The following is an 18,162-nucleotide window of genomic DNA, read 5'->3' as shown; positions in this document are numbered from 1 at the left end:
GCGTAATTTTGCATAACTAAGTTTATTGAAGACAATCCCCAAAAGACCCTTCCAATAATGCACTCACATGTATTACATAAAATTCCAGCAGACCATAGATAACTTGGTTACCCGGTGTCCGATAGTGTCTCCCGTCTCGAGCGGCGAGCCGCCTGGTACCTGGTCGGCTTGCTTCCGGGTATGACGTCAGATGCAAATGGTAACCCTGGTGACCGCATGCTAACGCCCTTACGCCTTTCGTCATCAAGGACTTCTACGGAGGGCGTGGGCACGCGGTACGGTCACTTCCATTAATCGTCCAAGGAGGAAGGCGGTTCTGGCTCCCAATCTACTGACATAGACGCCACGGAGCAGATGTATACCCGCCCCCTCCACCTGGAACCTAAAATTTGCCCGTACTTCCGCCAATACTGTGCGTCACCTCCTTCCCTTGTCTGTTAACCCTGCAATAGCCGGCTACCCAGCGAAAGTGGGCCACAGAACTACGGATCACAGGACGATCACCCGCACCAACTGTCCCCACAAGTGGCATACATGGAATATACACCACATATAAATACATAGCAATATACAATATACCATAAATAAATACATTTATGGGGGCAGATACTAAAAATGAAACATAAATACTTATAGTATACATATGCGATCTGCATAAAATATCGGGCATAATAAATATAAATATTAAAATGAATTAAACATCAGTAAACATTCAATTCATAAACAGATAAAACCAATCTACATAAAACACTATCAAGAGCATAAATAACTCCACCACAGCTTCAAATGACTATATCACAATGAAGTGTCCCCAATGTCATACCAAGCACCAAACTTCAGGACTAAAATGTGGTATCATTTAAAATATTAAAGATAGAAAACATAAAATTAAATCAATGGTCATTCAGACAAAGTGAAATGCCACTGAAACGAACAGCACTCAGAAAAACTGGACGAAATATAAAAATAAAAGCAGACGGGGAAAAAAAAAATTGGTCTAATAATTGCTAATAAAGCAATTAATGTCCAGATCTATATTTAACCCGTTGGGATGTAAAGAAATGGTCAGGAAGATCCATTGGGTTTCTCGTTTAGAGATCTCCCGGACCATATTAGATCCCCTCCACACAGGATCCACCCTTTCTATGCCCCAGAATTTCAAATGAGTAGGGTCCTGGTTGTGGTAATGTTTGAAATGAAGAGACACTTGTGGTCCTTGAACCCTTTTTTTGATATTTGCAATGTGCTCACAAACTCTAACCGCCAGGGTTCTTTTTGTTCTACCAATATAAATTAGTCCACAAGGACATTCCAGGCCATAGACCACATGGGTCGAACTTGCATGTAATAAAATCCTTAATTTGAAAAACGTTTCCATTTGCTGAGGAATGAAAGGAGGTAAAACCCCTTAAATGGGTACGTACATGCTTACAGGCCTTACAATGACAGCAGGCAAAAAATCCTATTCTGTTATCCCAAAACATTTTTGGTCTTACGGGGGGATCCAAGACCTTCTGTACTATTTGGTCTCCAAAAGTGGGTGCTTTCCTGTAAATGAAAATGGGAGTTGGTGGTAAGGCTTTGCACAGAATCTTATCTAATCATAAGACTCCCCAATGCCTCTTAATAATCTCCTTCACCTCCTTAAATTTGGCATTGTATTGTGCAAGAAAGCTCCATTCATGTTTGGTGTCAGGTATCCTAATGCGTTCAACCAAACATTCTTCTTGTGAAAGTTTGGCCACCTTGGCTATATTCCTATCCAAAAGGCGACCATCATATCCCTTTTCCAGAAACCGTTGTTTGATAATCCGGAACTGAACCTCAAAATCAGAGTCAGTGGTGCAATTCCTCCTAACCCGTAGGAGTTGTCCCTTCGGGATATTCTTTAGCCACTGGTGATGACCACTGGTTATTAAACGTTATTCTTAAAATAAACAAAAAGGGCAGAGACCTGTACGTTGATAATATTAAAATCGAAACATTGATCAAGACCCAACCACTTTCCCTCCTGCCACTACTATTTTTTTTTATGTTTTACATTTGTTAATTCTACTTTTGTGTCTTTTTTGTGGCAAATGAAAGAAAAAAAAATGTTTATGCAGCTCATTGTGTGTTTTGTGTTTATGTAGCTACTGAATAACTTATTGTTACTGTACTAATGGTTTCAAAATAGATATATAATTGTGCATCTTGTTCTGTTAAGTTATAATGACTATTTTCAATTAATTATCAGTAAAAACAATTCTAAGTTAAAAAAAAAATAATAATAAAAATTAAGATACTGCAGATGATACAGCAGTGTAAAATTGGCCAGCAGAGGGGGAAGGGATGGAAGGGGGACCTGGGAGACTTCTCTGACAAGGAATGGAAAAATAACTTTTGTAAAATATTGACCATATCTTTAGCGCCAACACAACAACTTTTACAGAGGTTTATAATATACAGAACATGCCGTACACCTATTAAGCTGTTTCGGTGGGGCAGACGGGAATCTCCGGAATGTTCAAGGTGTCAACAGACACCGACTGTCCTCCTACACATGTTGTGGAGATGTCCCAAATTATTTAGATACTGGAGAGAGTTGCTGAGCATAATAAATAATGTACTTGTTCTCCAGATTCCTATGGATCCTAAAATCTGTCTTTTGAGTAGTTTTTCGGATGAGGCAATATCACCTATGGTGGATATATTATTAAGGCTAGTCAAAGTCCATGATTCAAGGTGGGTGCTGAACCTCGGCTCGCCACCAGGAGAAGCATGAAAGAAGAAAATGGTCGCACACCACCATGGAATCCAATGAAGAAATTCCTTTATTCACATAAGTAACATGACTGTTACGTGCTTGTTCACGTAACAGTCGTGTGAAACGCGTCTACTGTCCTACCCTGCTGTATCTTGTACATTGTACCACTTATGTGAATAAAGGAACTTTTCTTCATTGGATTCCATGGTGGTGTGTGACTATTTTCTTCTTTCACGCCCTCTTTAGAGGACTGGAGATTTCAAGTAAATGATGCTTTGTTGAAAGAACAACAAATATATAAGATAAGAGAAACTCCACAAAAGTTTTCTAAAATATGAAAGCATTGGTTAGTATATCCAGATATGATTCCCTACTCTTCACATTTTTATTAGAGGGGGCAACAGGGTTTTAATGTGTAAAGGTATGAATAATATGGAACCTTGATTGTAATGGAAGGATTGGTTGAATTTTTTTTTTTCTTGTTAGGTTAGGGTTTTTGTGTGGGTTTAATGTTGCATTTTATATGTTTATGTTGTAAGGAAAAAATGTAATAAAGACTATTGATTAAAATTTAAAAAATTTAAAATTGGCCAGCAGCGGGGCCATTTTAATCAGGGATAATAGGCCTAACGGATGTATACCTAACTTTTATTTTATCATTGGGAAAATGAGGTGTGGTGAATGTGAGTAGTGTTATGAGAGGCGACTTAGGTGTACACCATTCTTGCACTTTTTATTTTATTTTAAACTATGCAAAAAGAAAAACCCTTGAACAGGATGTCAATAACAAGTGCTCAATGAGTCTAAGCACCCAGAATTTAATTAGCAAAATAAAAATAATCAATGTAATGGAAAAACATAGCTCATGTATTGCCAATTGAAGAGCTAGCTATGAACCAGTTGTAGAGAACAGATATTGGTCCTTAAAAGGATTTGTGAGTGTACAGATCTGTGCACACAGGTAGGGAACAGAAATTCAAAGGACTTTGTTAAACCTAACCTCTAAAATGTCATATTAATTTTAACAGCTAGTTGTGATACCAATATGTAAGTCCTTGTTTGGGCACTTTGTGTTATAGTGTGACAATGATCTGCTCCTTTTTACAACAATCCCCTGCCAAGCACTATCACATACATTCCCAAAGGAAAAAATAAGCTTATGTGTGAATGCAACTGTTTTTACAGAAAAATATATTTAAAAAATTGACCTCAGGAACTATTATGGAATCTTTCCTGCCAAAATAAACATGCAGCTGGTTAGCAGTAAAGTACATTTGAAAAGTAAATTGCAGCCAGCAAAAAAAAAAATATATAAAATATGTTCTTTAAAAAAACACCTAGCCTGTTATGACTGTACATGAAGGTACAATTGAAGAGCCTATAAAAAGCTGCAAGACACACATCAGAAAGCATTAAGATGTGGGGCTCTTTTACACTACTTTCCCCAAAATTCTCCAAGATACAAAGTGTTATGCTACTTAACCACTTGCCGACTGCCTAACGCCGATCTACGTCGGCAGTCAGCCCCTCACAGGCAAAGTGACGTAGGGCTACGTCACTAGCTTGTGAGGGTCTAGGGAGCGAGCGCGCGCCCCCGGAGGTGCGCTCCCGCTCCCGCGTGGTCACGGACCCCCCCGCGCGTGTGACCAGCGGACCCGATGTCCGCCGGTCACTCGGCGATCGCCGGGGGAGAGGGAGAATGTCAGGCAGCTTATGCAAACAAGCCACCTGTCATTCTCCTTGCTGTAAAGACACTGATCAAACGGATCTAGTATGTAGATCCGTTGATCAGTGTCCTTACAGCTCAAGCCACAGCCAATCACAGTAGAAAGCACGCCCCTATGGATACACACAGCCCCTCCCTCCCAAATAAAGTTAACCCCTTCACAACCAGTGTATTTTTACAGTAACAGTGCATATGTATAGCACTGATTACTGTAGAAATGTCACTGGTAACCCCAAAAGTGTCACAAATGTCAGTCAAGGGTCTGATCTGTCCGCCCCAATGTCGCAGTACCGCAAAAAAAATCGCAGATCGCCGCCATTACGCGTTAAAAAAAAAAACAACAAAAATGACAAAAATCTTTCCCTTTGTTAGTAAACGCGATAACTTTTGCGCAAACCAATCAAAATACGCTTTTTGCAATTTTTTTTACCAAACATATGTAGCATAAAACAAATTGGCCGAAAATTTTAAAAAATTTTGATTTTTACTTTTTTTTTGGGGGGAATTTCATATAAAAAAATGTGAAAAATATTGTTATTTTTGCAAAATTGACTCTCTTTTTTTGTTTATAGCGCGTGATCAAAAAATCGCACAGGTAATCAAATACCACCAAAAGAAAGCTCTGTTTGTGGGAAAAAAAGGACGTCAAATTCGTTTAGGTACAGCGTCGCACGACCGCGCAATTGTCCGTTAAAGTCACGCAGTGCTGAATCGCAAAATACCCCCTGGTCAGGAAGGGGGTAAAATCTTCCGGGGCTTAAGTGGTTAAAGGACATTCAGTGAAGTATTAACTTCTTTAAGAGGCCAGTACCTACAATAATTTGTCCCTATGCACTTTATCAGCAGATAAGCACATTGCCAATATGGCTCTTAGGAACCCTGTCTTTTTAAAGTGAGGGGCTGACATGTAAGCCAACATCATTGGCCAATGGCCATTAGGGATGGGCAAATGGTTAGGCCCGAGCATGACTTTGGGCCGAACATTGGCTGTTCGCCCATTCGACGAACACTCGAATTAATGGGTCCTGCCGAATTACCACAATGCCCTGCACCAGTGCACAGTGCATTGAAAGCCCTGATTGGCTGAAGCAATGAAAGCTTTGCCCAATCAGGGCAAAGAGCACTGTCAGAGCCATGATTGGAGAAAGTAAAGATGACTCTATCCAATCATGGCTCATTGCTCTTAGTCCCACCCCACACTATAAAAATATCCTTTCAAAATTGGCCTTTTGTAGTGTGATATCGGTGTGGAGAGAGATAGAACAAAGCTCTGTTCACTGCTACTAGAGAGGTAGTGTGCTATAGTGTGCTATTCTAATTCTATTGTCAGTGTAGAATATCAATTTAGTGGGAATCTAGTGATAGTTCAGTCAGTGTGAGTGTAGTGCGACCATTAATTTTTACTTTAGTGTCACTTTAGTGGGAATCTAATGATAGTTTAGTCAGTGTGAGTGTAGTGACCATTCATTTTTACTTTTGTGTCAGTTTATTTTGTCAGGGCAGGTTTACTACATCATAGTTCAGTGCGTTAGTGCACGTTTAGGGCAGTATATTTCAGTGTTAGTGCATGTTTAAGTCAGTATACTTTACTGCATTACTGCACATTAAATGCAGTATATTTCTGTGCATTAGTACACAATTAATGCAGTATATTTCAGTGAGTTACATGTCATTTAACACAGTATATTTAATTGTGTTAGTGCACATTTAACGCTGTATAATTCAGTGTGTTACTGCATGTTTAAGGCAGTATATTTCTGTGCATTAGTGCACATTTAACGCAGGATATTTCAGTGCATTACTGCAAGTTTAACGCAGTATATTTCTGTGCATTAGCACACATTTAACGCAATATATTTCTGCGCATTAGTGCACATTTAACGCAGTATATTTCTGTACATTAGTGCAGTTTTACTGCAGTATATTGTAGTCTGTCGGTGGAGTGTATCGTAGTAAGCACTCAGGTTAAAGTGCACCAAACACCACTTTCCATTGATTAAAGTGCATCCACATACACATTTCCACATCTTTATTACAGTTTGTTAATAAACACAACCCCCCCATCATGTCTGGGAGGCCAACAAGGAGAGGAAGATGTTCCTATGGCACTGTGAGGGGGCCAGCAGCTTATGTGTCCACAGGCAAAGTTCGACGTGGTCAACCCTCAGGCAGGGAATCATTTCCTCTGTTTAGTGATGTGTCCTGTGCTATCCAGCCACATCATGCTGAGAAGGTGGTAGACTGGCTTACTAAACTAGTGCTAAGTCCACTGCAGCTGCCAGAGTGGCTAAATCTGCCTCCTTGTCCACAGCTTTTCCTGCCATTGTCCAGCATCAGGCATGGAGGAGTCAGCTGAGTTATTTGAACGCAATGCTAGCCACTTGCTCCTTGACGATGCACAGCCATAACTTGATTTAGATGTTGGTTCTGAGGTTGAGGAAGGTAGGAACATGAGCTTACAGATAGGTGAGAACACTGGTACACAAATTCGCAGTCATGTTCCCCCAGCTGCAGCGTATTGCCAAGTTGTCTCCAGTGGTAATGAGGATGGAGGAGATGATGATGATGAGGTCACTGATGCAACTTGAGTGCTGGATAAAGCAGAAAAGGAAAGTGAGGGTGAGGCACAACCCCAACAAGGCAGACATCATGGAAGAGTAAGGAGCAGCAACCCTATTTCATCACATTGTCGAGCTGTTATCTCCCGGCACTCTTCCCACAGCTCAGCTGTCTGGGCCTTTTTTAGCACATGTACAGCCGATTGCACTGTTGCAATTTGCAAACTTTGTCTCAAGCACATCAAGCGTGGCAAAAACACCAGCCATTTGGGTACTACATGCTTAACAAGGCATTTAACCTCCCACCACTCTGAAAAGCCACACCAAATGGACGCACTTCTGTTCCTTCTCCTTACTCACCTCAGTCTACACCCACTATACCTCATGACCTCTCAGCAGCCTCCACTGACAGGGATGATGGTTTAGCATAGGGTGTCCCAGGTCCTTGCAGCACATCTGACAGTAGCACACCACCAGCTGTAGACTATTGCCAGCAAATTTGCATCTGCTGCAGCAAAAAAATAATAATAATACAGTCACTGCCCCCCACATGCCCAGTGTCTAAATTCAAGCTTGTCAAAGCTACTGGTGTTACAACTTCTGCCTTTCCATCTGGTGGATTCTGCCCCCTCCAGAATGTGCTGTACCCCAAGGGCAGGTTCCAAGTCGGTATTTATTTTTACATAAGGCCATTCCAACTCTGTACCATCACGAGGAAGACAATGTTGTGGCATCATTGGGCAAGGCAGTTATCTGCAAAGTTCACATTACTGCTAACACATGGTCCAGCAAGCATGGTCAGTGACGCTTTTTCATTCACAGCACACTGGGTAACTCTGCTTGCAATTCAAAAGGATGCAGGACAGGGCTCAGTGCTGCAGCTTGTTATGCCGGCATGTATCCATACAACTAGTCACAATGATGCGAGATTTGTCAGCTCTACCCCCTTCTCCTCCTCCTCCTCCATGCCTTCCTCTGTTGAATTGTCCTATGAATCAGAAGAACCCCCTAAGCATTCAAGGGCCTGTTCAATGAGTCAGGTTAAAAGGTGACATGCAGTGCTTCAGTTGCTGTGTCTAGGGGACAAGAACCACACTGGAGCAGAGATTATTGCAGCTCTGCTGGGGCAGGCCCAGGGGTGGTTCACGCCACACCAGCTGGAGCCAGGAATGGTTGTGTGCAAGTGTTCAGTTGGCTGAAATTTAGCGGGAATTGCACCTGCCCATACACTGCCCAAATTGTAACATGCCCACCAGGTGGAACTCAACTTTGGCAATGCTGCAGCGGCTGCACATGCAGCAGAGGGCTGTCAATGAGTATCTGTGTGAGTATGGCACAACGACAGCCTCAGGCCAGCTTGGATTTTTTTCCCCTTGCCAATAGCTGTTGATAACGGATACATGCACTGTACTGTCACCATTTGAGGAAGACACAAGGATGGTGAGCCGTGACAATCTATGTATCAGCGACACAATCCCTGTTGTGTTATTGCTGAAGCAAACTCTGCATGGCATTATGGACAGGACACTCGAGGCAGAGCAGCGGGAGGAAGAGGAGGGCTTCCTTTCCTCTCAAGGCCCTCTTTATGCAAACACCATTCTTCCTACACAACAGAACATACACAAGGAGAGGAAGTAGGGGGAGGATTCTGGCAGTTTTGAGGGCATTGAAGCAGAGGAAGACATACGTCAACCCTCAACAGATGGTTTTTCATCCCCAGAACCCTTGGGAGTAGTGCATGGCTGGAAAGAGGCAGCTCCAGATACTGAACACCTCAGTGACCCAGAGGAGTCTGCTTCTCATGCCTCCGCAAACTTGCAGCACATGGGCTCCCTCATGCTTCAAAGCCTATGAAAGAACCCAAGAATACTTGACATCAACGAGAAGGATCACTATTGGTTGGCAACCCTACTTGACCACAGTTACAAGGGTAAAGTCTCAGAACTCATCCTGTCCCCACAGAGGGTGCAGGAAATTAAATCTTTTGATGACACTTTAAAGAGGAGTTTAATGCTTTTCCCGACTTGTAGGTTACAGTGTCGTCTCGTGGTCAAGAGAGGAGCGGTTTAGAAGAGGGCCACCTATGTGATGCATATCACAATTTTTTTAGTCCTCACCGCCCAGGTGGATCATATCATATGATGGATGATTATCTAGTGGCGAAAACAGTGGGGGGGGGGGGGCGGTTGGATGCATATTAAGATGACACGTGAGTGTTCCTTATTACCTTGTAGTGATCCGCTGTATGCTCTCTATTTCCTTGTCAGTTTTGGTTTTGCCTGAAACATGGATCCTGCTTCACCGCCCCCTTGTGGCCAGCCCTCTCACAACAGGTGAGTGCTGGTCCTCTGGGGGGATATGAAGGGAGGGATGCTGGCTCATGATTCATGGCTAAATCCAAGAAAGAGACCCTGTCAGGCCACGAAGAGAATCTTCTTCAAGGTCAAGACGCCGTGAGTCTCCATCAGGGAGCAGTCATGAAAGGAGACGCTCAAATTCCTCCTCCAGACACCGCACACACCGCCACAGTAGCCATACGGCCCAGAGAGCCTGTTGGGGTTGTGGGGCGCATGTCCCGGAGGACAAGTCCCTTTGCGAGCCCTGCTTTGCTCGTGCTTCTGGTGAGAGAGAGTCTGAAGATCAGAGATTGGAATCCCTGGTGAAACGGATTGTCCAACAATCCCTGAAGGATTGGGGTGCTAGCCCCATACCTGGGCCTGCTACTTCCAGCTCTGCTGAGGCCCCTGAAGAACAAGGTCCCTCTCAACCAAGCTTCACTTCCGGAAAATCCTCAGAAAGTGATTCGGAAGAAGGGGAAGGTGCAGTTGGGGGCTTTGATTTCGCCCTTGTTTCACCTCTCATAAGAGCAGTCAAAGAGGCTCTGAAATGGGAAGATCCCATTACCCCACAAACAAAACAACAAAGGTTTTTCAAACACCTGGGGAAAGAGCGGCTAAACTTTCCGCTCCTTTCAGAATTAAAGGATGTCATTCTGGAAGAATGGAGTAGAGGGGATGGCAAAGCCTCCTTATCCTCTAAATTGGCTAAATTGTATCCCTTTAAACCAGAAGAGGTCAGTCATCTGGAATCAGCTCCTCTGGTCTCCAGACTAGCAAAACATGTTATCCTACTGCTGGACGATGCGGTTTCCTTTAAAGAGCCTCTGGACAGGAAAATGGATCTAGATTTAAAGAGAATCTATATCACGGCCGGTGCGGCTTGTAAACCTGTGCTAGCATTTGCAGCTATGTCTAAGGCCATGGAAACCTGGGTTTCTGATGTGGAACTGAAACTAAGGAGTGTGTCTGAAGATGCAGTAGAAAACTCTCCTGTTCAGGAACTGAAGTTAGCTTCTGTGTTTCTTGGAGAAGCATCCATTGATGTGTTACGTCTCTTATCCAGATCCATGTTGGCTTCTGTCACAGCCAAACAAGCCCTGTGGTTGCGCCCCTGGCTGGCAGACCCAGCCTCCAAGCAGACTTGGTGCAAAATCCCTTTTGAAGGATCTTCCTTATTCGGAAACAAATTGGATAATGCAATTACTAAAGTGACGGGTGGAAAGTCAGGTTTCCTTCCCCAAGATAGGCGCCTCTTTGGCCCTAAGAAGCAGCAACCAAGAAAGCAATTTGCAGAGCGTTCAAGAGATGCCCGCTCATACAGGCTTGGGCGAGATTATAGGAGAAATTGGAAAGGAAGCCAAGCATCCTCTTGTAAGACGGTCAGATGCTCAGCACCTTCCGTGCAAGAAACCTCAAAGTCTTTTTGAGATTGGGCCCGTTCAGACATGCCAGGTGGGGGCGCGCCTGCTCCACTTTCAGCGTGTCTGGGCGGCCTCAATCTCAGACGTCTGGACCACCAGGACAGTTTCCATAGGACACACATGGACCTTCTCGACAGATCCCGTTTCCAGGTTCATCCCCACTCGCTTGCCTTCTCAGGACGAGAGAAGAAGTGTTTTCCTCGACTATGTAAACACTTTGGCGGCTCAGGGCGCAATAGTTCCGGTGTTCCGTGAAAAAACCATACCCGTGAGAAAACCATACCCTCGTCACTTCCGGTGCAGCTACGGAGGGTATGGATTTCTCATGCTAGTTACACTTGCCGCCGTTACATTAAAACAGCTCCTCTGCAACATCAGTCATCTCCGCTCCTTCCCCTGTCACTTCCCTCATCTCGGCTAATAAATATAAAAGCGGATCACGGAGCCGAGATCGCCGTCACTTACATTTCATACACCCGCCGTCGAGATGAGGGAAGTGTCAGGGATAGGAGAGGAGATGCCTCATGTTGCCGCCGAACTGTTTTAATGTAACCGCCTCAAGTATAACATTACACACACTCCGTAATAATTTCATTCCCTCCGAGCATGCGTAGTTGTGAACTTCTCTCCTGTGCAATGACGTATCCGGGACTCTGAAGATGCGCACTGCTGCGCCGCTCAGCTGTTTCAGTCCAGAAGTGACGAGGGTATAGAATTCTAACGAGGTATGGTTTTTTAACGTTACACCGGTGCCCATGCAAGAAAGATTCCAAGGGGTATATTCGCCCCTCTTTCTAGTACAGAAGAAAAATGGATCATGGCGTCCTGTGATAGATCTCACCTATCTCAACGGATTCATAAAGAACGAAAAGTTCAAAATGGAAACCTTATCTACCATTCAGAAAGCAGTGCTTCCAGGAGATTGGCTAGTGTCAATAGATCTTAAAGACGCATATTTCCACGTGCCTATAGCAGTGAACTTCCACAAGTATCTTCATTTTGCAATAGAGCTTCGACACTTCCAGTTCATCTGTCTTCCTTTTGGCCTGTCTACATCCCCAAGGGTGTTCTCCAAGGTCCTTCTGGCTGTGGTAGCTCTAATCAGAATGAAAGGTGTGTGTCTTCACCACTACTTAGACGATCTTCTACTGTTATCACAAGACAAGGATCAACTTCTGTCCCACAGGGACCTGGTCACCTCAACTCTCATGGAGTTCAGGTGGTTGTTGAATCTACAAAAAAGTCATCTGGAGCCCTCTCAACATCTGGTTTATCTAGGGGCTCATTTCAACACCGTCCAGAATATACTTTCTCTTCCTCTAGAGAAAATCCCGGTGGTGCAGGAGAGGATCCGTCCAGCCCTCTCCTCCTCCTTTCTGACGGCATCCCAGTGTCTCAAGATTATCGTCACTATGGTCTCAACGGCCCCTATGGTCAAGTGGGCACTGTGACGTCTACGGCCGTTTCAAAGGTGCTTCCTTCTTCAATGGAATCCGGAGGAACCCGAGCAGCGTATTTTTATTTCCCACAGCATGAGAAACAGCTTAATATGGTGGCTCCAACGCAAGAACCTGCTCAATTGCCATTCCCTAGTTCCCATCTCTTGGGTCATCATTACAACAGATGCCAGCAACTCTTGTTGGGGAGCCCATTGCATGGCAGAGGTGGCTCAAGGGAGATGGCCTCCACAAGCCCACTCCCTGGTCTCCAACATCCTGGAGCTCCGTGCAGCTTTTCTAGCTCTTCAAGCTTTCCACCACCTGATAGAAGGCAAATCCGTGCTTCTCCGAATGGACAACATCATGGCAGTGGCTTATGTGAAGAGACAGGGTGGAACCAGAAGTCTCTCCCTTCTTCAAGAGGTAGATCCAATCATGACATGGGCCCAAGCCCATCTGTCCAACATCTCGGCGGCCTACATTCCGGTGCCACAGAATGTCCAGGCAGATTTCCTTTCCAGAGTCCAGTTGAATCACAACGAGTGGTCTCTCCACATCGACTCATTCAAGTGGATTCTGTCACTAGGGGTCTCACCCGAAGTAGACCTGTTTGCATCTCCATGCAACCACAAGCTGGACCGGTACTTCACACGCAGCAGGTGTCACCAATCCTGCGGGACAGATGCTCTGACCAATAGATGGGAATTCAGCAGGGCATATGCTTTTCCCCCGTTTCCCATCATCCTCAGATTTCTTCAAAGACTCCAAGCAGAAGATGTGGAGATCGTCATGGTGGCCCCTCATTGGCCAATCAGGCCCTGGTTCCCACTTCTCCTGCAGCTCAGTTATCAGAGCCCGATTCCCCTGCCTCTCAGACCACACCTTCTCTCGCAGGGAACAACATTAGACCCCTGCCCTGCTCAGGTTAACGGTCTGGTTCTTGAGAGGGAGAGGTTGGAGTCACTCGGATGCCCTCCTGGGGCAATCCCTACTTTAATGAACTCCAGGAGACCTAGCACGAACAGATTTTACTGCAGAGTCTGGTCTAGATTCTTAGAATTCACATACCCGGAGGGAAATCCTTCCTCGAATTTTGGAGTTCAAGAAGTTCTGAAGTTCCTTCAAGCAGGACTGGATAAATCTCTCTCAGTTGGGACTCTCAGGGTGCAAATATCAGCCTTATCGGTGTTCTCAGGATTCCCCTGGGCCAAGCATGTACTCATACAGCAGTTTTTCAAAGGTGCGGTCAGACTCAGACCTCAGAGGAAACCAAGGTTCCCAAAATGGGACCTTCCTCTTGTCCTTCACGTCCTTTCAAGAACCAGTTCGACGGACTCCATCTCTATCAGAGAACATACCATTAAGACAGCCTTTTTAGTGGCAATCACTTCAGCCAAGAGGGTCTCTGAGATCAGTTCCCTTGGTCATAAAGAACCTTTCCTCACATTCTTTCCGGATCGAGTGGTCCTAATTCCGATGTTCAATTTCAATCCGAAGGTATCATCGGTTTTTCATGAAAACCAGGAGATTGTGCTTCCTACCTTTCGATTTTCTGAGGATAATGAACCTCATCCCTTGGATGTAGGGAAGACTCTAATGGAATATCTCCAGTCAACATCTTCCTTCAGACAATCAGATTCTTCGTCCTCTTCTCAGGCAAAAATAGAGGAAAGCGGGCTTCGTCAAGGTCCATTGCAGCCTGGATTGTGTCTGCTATTCAACGAGCTTACTGTGTAGAGGGTTTGGCTCCTCCGGAGGCGGTGACAGCCCACTCAACGAGAAGCATCTCAACGTCCTGGGCGGCTTCGCATCATGTTGCACCAGAAGTAGTCTGCAGAGCGGCTTCCTGGTCTTCTGTAAATACGTTTATGACACATTATTGTGTGGAGCCAGCCTCCTTATCTTCAGTTAATTTTGGCTTGACTGTTTTGTCTGCTAATAATTTGAAGTAAAATTTGCTTTGAAACATTCCCACCCGTGTGACTTGGGCTAGTTATTTCCCACATGTAGGCTGCCATGGAGACTGTCAGGAAAACGGAAAATTCTACATAGGTGGATGGCTGCCTGGGGGTCCTAGCAAGAGCTTCATAGGCTCCTACCCCCACATACAAGGACACTATGGTTTATATATTAGGAGATATATATCAAAGAAATAATCATTTTTTGTTAGTGCTTTGAAATGGCTGTTATGTTTGTGGCATCAGAAAAATCTTTAAAATCAGAAATGGCAACAATACATAATGATCTGGGCCACATATTGTCATGTGTTGAAGAGATGGAAAAATGACAAGAAAGCCACACACAAACAATAAATGAGTTAAAAAGAGAAATGACAGATCTAAAAAATAAATACTGTAGAGGAACTAATAAACTGGAAGACCAAGAAAACTGGAACAGAAGGAAGAATCTGAGAATACGAGGCCTACCAGAACCAAAACATGGGGAAGATCTAACATATGAAATGAGGAAAATCTTTAACCCATTATTAGACAGAGGTGAAGCAGAATGGATAAAAATAGAAAGAGTACACTGGATTAGAAGATCAAAAGGTACACCAGTGGTACCTTACCTTGTGTTTTATAAATAAATCTTACATTACGTATCACGCTATGTGTCCCCCTCCTTGTTCATTTTTCACACCATACTGCTGGAGTACACACCGGGAAGCATATTTAGTACTGCTGAGCAACATCTACTCCCCTATCCCCTTCCTGGTGCAAGAGACGTACGGACACAGGAGCAGTATTTAGGATATACAGAATCTGCCATCCCTGTGCTGTGGCATACAGCCCATAAATACCCCTGCCTAATACCCCTGTGTGGGGTTAGGCACTCTGGTGAGTGCAATCTATTTCTTAACCACCCGGGCACCCTCCTTTAATAAGAAGATTTTTGGGATTGCCACTGGAAGATTGAGCACCACCACTTATGGACATTAATTTATGATCTTCACTGTGCATATTACTGCTTGCACTCCTACTAGAGGATATTTATTAACCCTCTAAGCACCTATTTAATTATTTGATCTGGCCTAAGAGGATAACTATTAAGCACCTATATATCTATCTATTTTTGATCCAAGTTGCACCTTAATTTCATTATTTATTCACCATTGCACCTTGCACCTTGCTAATTATTGTTTCGACTGGACATAATTTATCACCGGACACATATATTCACTACTATCTTTTAAGTATTTGTATTTTTATTTATTTGTATGCATTTTAATTGGTAGTATTATTTGAGATTATCATAACCTACTATACCTCCCACAAGCCACTTGAGTCACCACCATATATATATATATATATATATATATATATATATATATATATATATATATATATATATATTTTTTTTTTATATATACACTGAATAGCACTTTATATTACCAATCACTATATTGGGATCTATCTTATTAGAGAATATCACTAAGCACTTTATATTAATAAAGGATTATCTATTTCTTAGTTTCATTGGTGCTTTTATAAGAGTGTTTTTTGTGGTTGTTATTTTAGCATTTACTGATGTGGTGTACTCTTTAACCAACCTGTGTGCGGTAAAGGCTTCACAGCCAATACCACACTTTTGAATCATTCAAATACTATCACTTATTTGGGGTACCTACTACCCAATATCTCATTGGCAGCGCCATATTCCCTAAATTTATTTAACCACAAATTTGGGAGTGCTTGAAAAAAAGGGCACCAGTTAAATATGAAAGCACCAATCTCCAGATCTTCACAGACATTGCACAAGAAACATTGAGAAGAAGGAGATTATTGAAACCACTCTTGGAGCTGATGCAAAACCATGGAATACAATACAACTGTGGCTTCTCAGCATGTCAGGTAGGCCAGGAGGGAAGGATGTAAGGCAAAATTGAGATTTTCAGAAGAACTGGAGGGCTTCTGTAAAACTGGAAATCCCCATACCAAACATAACAGGTTGGTCCGAAGATTAGATAGAAGAAATAAATCAAGAAATAGAACAGTGGCAATTGGTCTCCAAGAAAAGAAACTGAACTGTGAACTTAAACAGAAGCATGCTGGGAGGGGACCGGGCTGGGGAGGGGGGGGGGCTGGTTGGGAGGGGAGGAGGAGATGGAAGGAGTCAGCAAACTCAGGATGGTGAACCTAACTCACTACCAGGCCCAAAAACTCATTCCCCTAAGTAAGGGAGAATTAGTCTAATGAGCACACTGGATAGAGCACCACCCACTAGTAAAAAGAGTAGGTGGGCAAGGCCCAAGAGGAAAAACACAAAACTACTCTAGGACCATGAGATGGTCAAAATTACATCTTGCAAAGATCAGTCGAAGGAATTGGGGGAAGGGGGGAGGAGGGAGAGAATGGAGATGGTCAAAGGGGGGGAGGGCATGGGAAGGGGGAAGGAGGGGGTAGGGAGAGGGAGTTGTAGGGATAAAGGTGGGAAAGCAAAGAAGAAGAAAACTATTTGCAAAAGTGGTAAAATAATTTGATGATGCTGTCTCCTCTTGTAATCTCTGGGTTGAGTCTTCCTGTATGACCCTTAGGAAATGCCCCAACACCCGCATTCGACTTAGATTGATGGCTGTAGGGGCAGGAGGTAAAGCACAGGAGGAGAGAGGAGAAGGAGATACAACATGAATACCTTGAATTTCTTGAAATACAATATAAGCAATATATATATATATATATATAAATATATATATATATGTATTTATATATATATATATATATATATAAATATATATATAATAGTATTTATACATATATATATATATATATAATAGCAAAATGCACAAATGTGAAATTATATTAAAAAAAATGCCCGGTCTGGTACTGGACTGGAGATTCACCAACCAAGAGAGCAAAAGGGGTAGCAAGTGGCATGGCAAAGGATGTAAGGTTCTCCTTGGAAGATAGACTGGTTGACCCAGAAGGATGGTACATTTCTAAAGGGACAACTGCAGGGAATGGAATGTACAGTGGCAAATGTAAAGGACGAGCAGCCCAAACCAACTATTTACATATGATTTTTTTTACTGTGCGTTCTTCTTTATAACATCTCGGGTATGATAAATTTTGAAACACAAAATCATAAATGATAATATAATAATATAATAAATAACTATAAATAAGTTAAAGTATATATATATATATATATATATATATTGTGACAGGAAGTCAGGTAAATCTGTGGATGTAGTCACAGACAGGAGATACATTTCCACCTGGTTTAGAAAATTCACCAATTACTATAGGGTGTCGGCTGCAAAGGTAGCCTGAACTGTCTAAGGACGTTGAACAGACTTCAGTTGTTCAGAATGAGGCAATTAAGGTCTCTATAATTTGTTCAGAGGAAGTCTAAGGATTGCTGCCTCCTGACGCTGTGTGAGCTGGGAAGAGGAGGACAGTCAGATGTGTGCCTCCCGACGCCGTGTGGGCATGGGAGAAGGACTGCTGCCTCCTGACGCCGTGTGGGTAGAGGAGGACAGTCATATGTGTGCCTCCCGACAAGCTGTGTGAGCATGGGAGAAGACCTCCTGGAGCGATGTGCGCTAAGGAGGGTATAAAGTGTGAAGACTTCTCAAGGTAAAGAAAATGAACTATTTCTATGTGGAAGAAATAAATGAACTGTGTGCTATGTGAAGAGACAAGCAAAGGGACATGTTCAATGTGAAGAGACAAACAAAGGAATGTGTTCTATGTGAAAAGAAAAGCAAAGGGACATGTTCAATGTGAAGAGGAAAAGGGACATGTTCAATGGACATTTGGTGTGTGAAGAGATAAAACATGGACTATTGAGAGTCTGCTGTAGGATCAGCAAGTCTGCCCAACAGTAGGTTCCTGTGTGTGAGAAGGTAGCCGCCCACAGTGGCAAGGATTTATTTTGTGTTTATTTTATTTTGGCTGTTTTTGACGCTTGCACTTGTGTGAAGAAAATTGCAT

The 18,162-nt window shown here is 43.3% G+C and overlaps 1 protein-coding gene across 1 annotated transcript in view; it reads right to left on the bottom strand.

Moving 5' to 3' along the window:
* Positions 1 to 18,162, bottom strand: part of LOC309551399 (uncharacterized protein) — a 1,058,733-nt gene that overhangs the window by 923,224 nt on the left and 117,347 nt on the right. The gene's annotated exons all lie outside the window — the stretch shown is intronic.

The sequence above is a fragment of the Pelophylax lessonae genome (assembly GCF_965119305.1).
Source record: "Pelophylax lessonae genome assembly, chromosome: 3".
NCBI lineage: Eukaryota > Metazoa > Chordata > Amphibia > Anura > Ranidae > Pelophylax > Pelophylax lessonae.
The sequence above is the reverse complement of the archived record's forward strand: the minus strand, read 5'-3'. Positions and strand labels throughout refer to the sequence as shown.